Here is a 9810-nt window from a genome sequence, read left to right on the forward strand (position 1 = left end):
TTTTGTACCTTAAGTTCCTCATGAGTGAAGTCATATGATATATTTGTCTTTCTCTGACTAATTTCGCTTAGCATAATACCCTCTAGTTCCATCCATGTAATTGCAAATGGCAAGATTTCAGTCTTCTTGATTGCTGAGTAATACTCCATTGTGTGTGTGTGTGTGTGTATATATATATATATATACACACACACACACACACACAACATCTTCTTTATCCATTCATCCATCGATGGACATTTGGGCTCTTTCCATGCTTTGATGTTGTTGATAGCTCTGCTATAAACATTGGGGTGCATGTGCCCCTTTGAAACAGCACACCTGTATCCCTTGGATACATACCTAGTAGTGCAATTTCTGGGTCATTGGGTAGTTCTGGTTTTAATTTTTTGAGGAACCTCCATACTTGGCTGCACCAGTTTGCATTCCCACCAGCAGTGCGAAAGAGATCCTCTTTCTCCGCATCCTGGCCAGTGTCTGTTGTTGTCTGAGTTGTTAATGTTAGCCATTCTGACAGGTGTGAGGTGGTATCTCAGTGTGGTTTTGATTTGTATTTCCCTGATGATGAGTGATGTGGAACATTTTTTCATGTGTTGGTTGTCATCTGGATGTCTTCTTTGGAGAAGTGTCTATTCATGTCTTTTGCTCATTTCTTCACTGGATTATTTTTTTGGGGGGTGTTGAGTTTGATAAGTTCTTTATAGATTTTGGATACTAACCCTTTATCTGATATGTCATGGTCTTGGATTCTTGTGTATTGAGAGTTTTTTGATTACTGATTCAACTTCATTACTAGTTATAGGTTTGATCAGATTTTCTATTCTTGATTCAATCTTGGAAGATTGTATGTTTGTAATTTACCTATGTCTTCTGGTTTTTCCTATTTGTTAGCCTATAATTGCAGGATTTTTCTTATAATCCTTTATATTTCTGTGGTGTTCATTGTAACTTCTCTCTCATTTCTGATTTTATTTATTTGGGCCCTATTTGTTTTTTTCTTTTAAGTCTGCGTAATGATTTGTTGATTTTGTTTATGTTTTCAAACAACCAGTTCTGTATTTCATTAATATCCTCTGTGATCTTTATTTCCTTTCTTCTACAACATTAGTATTAGTTTGTTCTTTTTCTAGTTCTTTTAGGTGTAAGCTTATTTGAGATTTTTCTTGTTTCTTGAGATTGGCCTGTATTGCTATAAGCTTTCCTCTTAGAACTGTGTTGTCTGCATCCTGCAGGTTGTGGACCATTGTGTTTCCATTTTCATTTGTCTTAAGGTATTAAAAAAAAATTTTTTTTAATGTTTTTAATTTATTTTTGAAGGAGAGAGAGAGAGAGACAGAGAATGAGTGGGGGAGAGCAGAGAGAGAGGGACACACAGAATCCAAAGCAGGCTCCAGGCTCTGAGCTGTCAGCACAGAGCCCAATGCGGGGCTCGAACTCATGAACCGTGAGATCATAACTGACTGAAGTCGGATGCTTAACTGAGCCACTCAGGCGCCCCTGTCTTAAGGTATTTTTTAAATTTCCCCTTTGACTTTTTTATTAGCCCATTGGTTGTTAAGTAGAATGTTGTTTGGCCTTCATGTGTTTTTTTGTTTGTTTTTTTTTTCCCATTTTTTTTTTCTTGCAAGTGATTTCTAGTTTCATACTGTGTGGTCAGAAAAAATGCTTGATATTATTTAATTCTTCTTAAATTTATTGAAACTTGTTTTGTGGCCTAACATGTGATCTATTGGGAGAGTATTCCCTGTACACTTGAAAAGAATGTGTAGTCTGCTGTTTGGGGATGGAATGCTCTGTATATCTATTAAGTCCACCTGGTGTAACATGTCGTTTAAAACCACTGTTTCCTTGTTGATTTTCTGTCTGGATGATCTATCCACCAATGTCACTGCTATTATTTCATTTACTGTCAATTCTCACCTTTATGTCTGTTAATATTGCTTTATATGTTAGGTGCCCCTGTGTTGGGTGCATAGATGTTTTTAGGTGTTATGTTCTTTGGTTTGGTTGATCCTTTTATCTTCTGTAATGCCATTCTTTGTCTTCAGTTACAGTCTGTGTGTTACTGTGTTTTTGTCTGATATAAGTATCCAGCTTTCTTTTTACTTCTATTTGCATGGGCTATCTTTTTCCATCTCTTCTCTTTCAGTCTGTGTATGTCTTTATATCTGAAGTGAGTCTCGTGTAGGCAGCTTATAGATGGGTCTTGTTTTTTATGTTTCTTTTTTTTCTTTTTTTTTTTTTTTTTTTAACCCATTTACACACCTTATGCCTTTTCTTTGGAGCATTTGGTTCATTTAATTTAATGTAGTTATTGATAGATAGGTACTTACTGCTGTTTTGTCAGTTGTTTTCTGTTTGTTTTTGCTGTTCTTCTCTGTTCCTTCTCTTGCTCTCTTTCTTTGTAATTTGGTGACTTTCCTTTGTATTATGTTTGTATTCCTTTTTTGTGTATCTGTTATTTATAGGATTTAGTTTTGTGGTTTATATATAACATGAGGTTCATTCTGTTTTAAGTTGATGGTCATTTAAGTTCAAGTTAAAAGCACCATAGTTTAACCACCCTTACCACATTTTATGTTGTTGATATTATATTTTACATATTAATATGTTGTGTATCCTTTAATTATTGTGGGTCTAGATGATTTTACTACTTTTGTCTTTCAGTCTTCATAACTCACTCTGGTTGATCATTTATCTTTACTATATGTTTACCTTTACCAGTTACATTTTATTTTTTTTCACAATTTTCTTATTTCTAGTTATGGCCTTTTCTTTTTTCATGTAAAGAAGTTTCCTAAAGGTTTCTTGTAAGGCTGGTTTGATGTTAATGAACTCCATTAGCTTTTGCTTATCTGAGAAGCTCTGATCTATTGTTCAATTCTGAGTGATAACTTTGTCAGGTAGAATATTCTTGTTTTAAATGTTTTCCTTTCAGCACTTTGAATATATTGTACCGCTCCTTTTGGCCTGTGAAATCTGAAAAATCAGCTGATAGTTTTTTGAGGGTCCCCTTATACATAACTAGTTGCTTTTCTGTTGCTACTTTAAAGATTTTGCCTTTAACTGTTGACACTGATTATTATGTGTCTTGGTGTGGGTCTCTTTAGGTTCATCTTGTTTGGGACTCTGTGCTTCCTGGAATGGGATGTCTGTTTCCTTCACCACGTCAGGGAAAATTCTGTCAATATTTCTTCAGATAGGTCTTTGACCCCTTTATGTCTCTCTTCTTCTGTACCCATTATGCAAATGTTTCTCTGCTTCCCACATGTTGTTGCTGAGAATGTTGCCCCAGAGGTCCCTTAAGCTATCCTCTTTGTGTTTGATTCTTTTTTCCTTTTGCTGTTCCAGTTGGGTAGTTTCCACTATTCTGTCATCCAGGTTTCTGATCCATTCTTGTGCATCATCTCATCCACTGGTATTTTCTTCTAGTGTGTTTTTTCATTTCAGTTTTTCTTAGGCTCTGATTGATTCTTTTTATATGTTGTTTGTCTTTGTTGAAGTTCTCAGTGTGTTCATCCATTCTCCCGAGTTTGGTGAACATCTTAAGAAAATTAATTTGAACCTTTATCAGGTATATTGCTTCTCTCTCTTTTCTTTAGTTCTTTTTCTGAGGTTTTGTCTTGTTCTCTTGTCTTGAGCATATTCCTCTGTCTCTTTCTTGTGCCTGTTTGTGTTTGTTTCTGTGTATTAGGTAAATCAGTTATATCTTTCAGTTTTGAAAGATTGGCTTTATGCAGAAGGTGTCTTGTCAGGCCCAGTTGTGCAACCCCTCTCCCACCTCCTCATTCTTGAGCCAGGTGCCTTAGAGGTCTCTCCTGTGTGGGCTGCACGTACCCTTCTTTTATAGCTGGGTTGCACTTGGTGTGAACTCCCTGGTGTGCAGGGCAGTTGTGCAGCTTTTTGTGAGGGCTACCCATGTCGACTCTGGATGTCCTGGTGAGTGGGGCTGGTCCTTGGCCTGTCTGGCTGAGAGTACAGGCCATAACCACTATGGGCATGCTTGTGTCAGAGTTGGCTCCTTGTGCAGCTGGCTGTGAAGTCCTGCTGCGGCAGCTGTGGCCATGTGTGTGGGTGGAATAGGCTTCCACTGTGGCTGGCTGTGACCTCCAGGTGTGACTATTGCAGGTGCCCTAGTATTTGGCTCTTCTCCCCTGGGGTGGAGGTTGCTTGCTGGGGATGGGAGTAGTGGGAGGCCAGGGCTCCAGTACAGCTGCCTCCACCCCCAGGTGAGGCAGGGTGGGAGCTGCTTTGGAGGGGTGCTGGGCTGGGCTGGGCTGGGCTGGCACAATCTGCAGAGAAAGACTGGGGCCAGGTGATTGGTATTAGCACAGTAGGTAGAGTGTCAGAAATGGCTCCTGCCAGGCTGGACCAGCTAGGTAGAAGGGAAATGAAAAAAAAAAAAAAAGAAGAAGAAAAAGGTGTCTGGTAACACACCCGTCTCTGGAGAATGTTCTAACAGATCCCTGCCCCTCTGGCACATGTCCTAAAATTGGTCAGTGAATCTCTTTTCAGCACCCGGGTGCTTTTCCAACTGCTGCCTCTGCTCTGGAACTTGGGATGATTGAGGTTATGCACCTGCCCTAAAGCATGGAACATAGGTTTCCTATTGCCTTCTGGGTCTCCCACACATAAGCCCACTGTTTTTCAAAGTCAGGTATTATGGGCACTCATCTTTCCCGTGCTTAGCATAATGCTCTCTAGCTCCCAGTCTCTTAACTGGGGATCCAGATGTGGAGCTTGGACTCCTTGTTTCTCTTGGAGGGCCTGTATGTTTGATACCCTCCTGCAGGGGATCATTGTGCAGTAGGTGTGGGTACTAATTAGATAATGTCTTCACCCCCTCCCACCCATATTAATGTGGCTTTTTCTTTTTTTTCTTAGTTGTGTATGACATGTTCTGGTAGTCTTCAGTTTGTTTTCAAAGATAGTTGTTCTTTACATAGTTGTAGATTTTGGTATGTCCATGGGAGGAAGTGAGCTCAGGATCTTCTTACTTTGCCATCTTGATCCCTCCTCCTGAATTCAATTTCCTTGAAAGATGAAGCACTCTTGAAAATTTCTGTTTCATTTTGTTTCAAGTTTGATAAAAGGTTCTTCGTGAAATTTGTTTATTTATGCTGTCAAACTTCTGACATAAAGTTGTTCATAAATATAGTCTTATATATGATCTGTAGTAAGAACCCCACTTTCATTCCTGATTTTGGTGATTTTTTTTTCCTTTTTCTTCATCTTTGTAACTCGGGTTTTTTCTCCAAAGAAACAGCTTTTGTCTTAATGTTCTCTTTTGTTTGTCTATTTTCCATTTTATTAATTTCTGTTCTCTATTATACATTCTACTTACTTTGGTTTTACTCTTCCTTTTCCAGCTTGATTAGTAGAACCTTACATCAATGATTTGAGACCTTCTGTTCTTTTTGTTTCTATGTATGTATGTATGTATTTTAAAGATAAAGTGGGTATTTATTTGTACTCAAACCTATAAACCACCAGCCAAGCTGGCCCTCAGCTTTCTACAAGTACTGGATAATGAACAAGCTAGGAGTTGTAATTAAACCAGCACAGGGGGCAGAGTAAATCAGTGATGCACATTATAACTTAACCCATCACCATAACAGTTGAAGTTGTTAACAAGCCTCACAATCTCAGAAAATACAAATAATCCTTCATCACATGTCTTTGTATTTTTACTTCCCATTCTTGAGGTTGAATTCTGGAGCCTAAAGATGTCCAATTTAGTATTGTATCTAGTTATATATAGCCAGAAACATCTTTTAGCATGTTGTCTATAGCAGCCAAAGCTACGGAATCCTCTTTGATTAGACTGCAACCATACCCCCTTGATTGACAGAATAAGCATAATGAAAAACAATATCAAGGAAGAGATACAGACCGTAAAAGACAAATCCTAGGAGAAGTAATACAGCCACCACCCACATTGAGATTGATATATTCATCGTCACACATCTTCAGGCTGTATGTTCAGAGTAATTTGGGAATAAATCTATTGTTTCCTGAGTACTAAAATACTTAGTGGTTTGCTGTATTACACTATGGCTTTCCCCAGCAGTTAGTTTTTGTCTTTCTGTCTGTCTTAATGTTTATTTATTTTTGAGAGGGAGAGACAGAGTGTGAGTGGGGGAGGAGCAGAGACGGAGGGAGACACAGAATCTGAAGCAGGCTCCAGGCTCCGAGCTGTCCGCACAGAACCCGACACAAGGCTCCAACCCATGAACTGTGAGATCATGACCTGAGCCGAAATTGGATGCTTAACCTACTGAGCCACCCAGCTGCCCCCTCCAGCGGTTTCTAAGATGGACTCCAAATCGCTGACAGAATTTTGCTGGAACTGGATCTGGGCTGCAGGGATTCCTCTCCACAGTTGTGGAGCTGATTGTTCCAGGCCTGGCTGTTGCAGGCTTGGGGGTACCAGGTCTGACTGTTCCAGTAATGGTTGCTCCATATTGGAAGGTTTCCGGAAGTGTTCATCAGGTATCCCTGGTGATAGGAATAGAAGTCTGGGTATTCTGGAGAGCTGAGTCACCCTGTTGTTATTCTTTGGCCAGTTGTTTTTCTGCCATCTCTTACATTTCATTCTCTGGTTTTGGAACCAGGTCTTAAACTGCTTAGAGCTAAGGTTCAGAATGTTGGAAAGTTCTTGCATCTGCTAGAGACTGAGGTATTTCTGTGTCTGAAATCTCTCATTGAGTACATACAGCTGGGTTTGAGATAAAATGGTTCTGATCTTCTGTTTGTTGCCCTGAGCTGTATCTTCCTTCTTCCCTGTGATCTTCTCTGTAGAAGTGGGTAGTACTTTTACTCTGGGACTGGTGGAAGTATTGGGCCTGTACTGAACAAGCAGATCCATGGAGGAAGGAAGAGGAGAGATGGTCTCTGTGTGTGGGGTCTCAGCAGATGACATTTGCAAGGATGCATAATTTCCTTCAGGCCCATAAACCTCAGGCATTGGAGAAGAGTCCCTAGAATTGGGTGCTTTGGGGCAAAGTGGGCATTGGGGCTGAGCTGGATCGACACTCATGTTGCTGAGTAGAGGGTAGAGAGAAAAAAAAGAGGGAGATACAGGCTTATGTATTTAGATGGAAGAACTTAGAGAAATATGAAGATCTCCAGAGGTAAGAGTATCAGAAAGAATGAAGTGGCGTCACCACTGAAATAGCTAAGCGTCAACCAACTCAATTTACCAAAACACTCAATTTTTTATTGAAATTCCATCTAGTTACCTTATAGTGTAATATTAGTTTCAGGCATAGAATTTAGTGATTCACCAATTCCCAGTGCTCATCACAAGTGCCCTACTTAATACCTATCATCCATTTGACCCATACCCCCGCCTACCTCCCCTCCAGCAACCCCCAGTTTGTTGTCTATAGTTAAGAATCTGTTTTATGATTCTTAAACAGAATCTTTGCCTCTCTCTCTTCTCCCCACCCCACATTCATCTGTTTCGTTTTTTAAATTACACATGAGTGAAATCGTATGGGATTTGTCTTTCTTTGATGGACTTATTTTGCTTAGCATAATACTCTGTAGCTCCATCCACGTTGTTGCAAATGGCAAGATTTCATTCTTTTTTAATGGCTGATAATCTTCCATTGCATATATATAACTTCTTTATCCATTCTTCTATCGATGGACACTTGGGCTCCTTCCATAACTTGGCTATTGTAAATAATGCTGCAATAAACAGGGGTGCATATATCCTTTCAAATTAGTGTTTTCATTGTTTTTATAATATATTTTTATCACTATATTTTGCCATTTTTATTACAATATGTCTTGGTGTGCATCTGCTTTTGTAATTTTTGGGAGTTCTCTGTGTCTCCTGGATCTGGATGTCAATTTCCTTCCCCAGGTTAGGGAATTTTCCAGCTATTATTTCTTCAAATAAATTCTGTGCCCTCTTTTCTCTTTCTTCTTCTTTTCTCTTCTTCTCCTGTAATATGAGTGCTGCTCTGTTTGATGGAGTCACTGAGTTCCATAAGTGAATTCTTGTTTTGCATAATTCTTCCTCTTTCTTTTGTTCAGCTTGATTACTTTAATTACTGTGTCTTTTAGGTCACTAATTTGTTTCTCTGCTTCTTCCAGCCTGCTGTTTATTCCATCAAGCATGTTTCTGTTTTTTATTGAGCCCTTTATCTGTGCTATGTTATTCCATAACTGTATGTTAATGGTCTCGCTGGTGTCCTCCACTCTTTTCTCAAGTCAAGTGAGTATTCTTATGATCATTGCTTTAAATTCTCCATCAGGTGTGTACTTATATCTGTTTCGCTTAGATCCCTGGCCATGGCCTTGTCTTGTTCTTTGATTTAGGTGAAATTCTTCTGGTGCCTGAGTGGCTCAATCATTAAACATCAGATTTCAGCTCAGGTCATGATCTCACCGTTTGTGAGTTCGAGTCTCACATTGGGTGAGCACAAGCCCCGCTTCAGGTGAACACGAGCCCTGGTTCTGGCAAGCCCCACTTCTCTCTCTCTCTGTCTCTCTCTCTCTGCTTTTCCTGGGATTCCCTCTCTTTCTCTGCCCCTTGCTTACTTTCGCCCTCTCCCCCTGCCCCCCAAAAAGAAATTCCTCTGTCTTGTCATTTTGTCTAAGTCTTTGTGCCTGCTTCTGTATGCTAGTAAAGTCAGCTATACCTCTTGTTCTTGAGAGTAATGGTTTTATGAAGAGGAGGTGCATAAGTATAGTATCACCTATTCCCCTGGGCCTGGTGGTTTCTAGACTATCTCCATGGTATGCAGCGTGTGCTTGCTTTGCTGTTGTGTCTTGGCTGCTTTATCTCTCAGGCCAGTAGTCTGCAGAGGCTCTCTGTTGTGGGCAGTGTTTGGTCCTTGGCCTGGATGTGGTGAGTTTTACCTAGGTGTCTTCTGGTCTGCTTGTGATGTGAGACCTGTCACCACTGTGCCACTGCTGCCAGAACCAAGGGTCCCCCAAACTCCCATGTCAGGAGATGAGGTGTGAGCATGGGTTTGGGCTGGTCTGGGAAGGGCCTGCCATGTTGGGACTGAGGCAAGCGTGACAGGAAAGGACGCCTCCACCAGAGTGTGGGGGTGTGGGCCTTGGTGTAAGCAAGTTAGGTAGCAAGTGTCTGTGCTGGTTCCTACAGGTGGTCCCGTGCTTATGGTGAGGGACAGGGTGGGAAATGGTGCCTGCGAGTTCTTTTCTTCCAGAAGGGGTCTGTCTGTGAATACTCCCTCTCTGTGACATGCTCTGAGATGAGCAACAACTAACCTCACCATGTGTGCCCCAGGTTCTTTTCAGATAACTGTTTCCATGTCCTGAGTCTACAGAGTATTTGACCTGCCTTTTCTTCAAGAGTAGCCCGATATCCTCCAAGCTTTCCCAGAGCCAAGCTGACCTTTAAAACTGTAGGATTTAAGCACAACTGGGTGCAAGAACTCAAGCAATTTGGGCCCTCTTGCTTTCTTAGCCAATTGCTCTGGGGATTTGTTTTCCCCTGTGGGCTCCCCTCTGTGTTTGTCTCTTGCTTTTCTCTGTGGCCACAGCTCCCTCCTCACTGCAGTGGCCACAATGTATTTCTCTCCCAGACCTGTCTCGGTACTTGCTGTCTTCTTCGATATGGCCTCTCCCTTTAGTTGTGGAGTTTGTTTTGCCAGTCTTCAGGTTGATTTCTGGGGTATTTAGGATCATTTGATAGTTATCTAGATTTGTTCATGAGGAAAGGTGAGCTTAGGTTCCCCCCTACTCTGCTAGCTTCCCCTGTCTCAAGAATCCAGTTCTTTTATTAAGCCAGAAAGAAAATACCTTTGCAAAAATAGAAAAAATGTCATT

The 9810-nt window shown here is 40.7% G+C and overlaps 1 pseudogene; it reads right to left on the minus strand.

Annotated features, from left to right (window-relative positions):
• Window positions 1-5959: 5959 nt before the first annotated feature.
• LOC109246348 (homeobox protein NANOG-like) lies at window positions 5960-7039 on the minus strand (annotated as a pseudogene).
• Between the last annotated feature and the right edge of the window lie 2771 nt (window positions 7040-9810).

This window comes from Panthera pardus, unplaced genomic scaffold, assembly GCF_024362965.1.
Source record: "Panthera pardus isolate Hobbes unplaced genomic scaffold, ASM2436296v1 HiC_scaffold_2, whole genome shotgun sequence".
In the NCBI taxonomy this organism is placed as follows: Eukaryota; Metazoa; Chordata; class Mammalia; order Carnivora; family Felidae; genus Panthera; species Panthera pardus.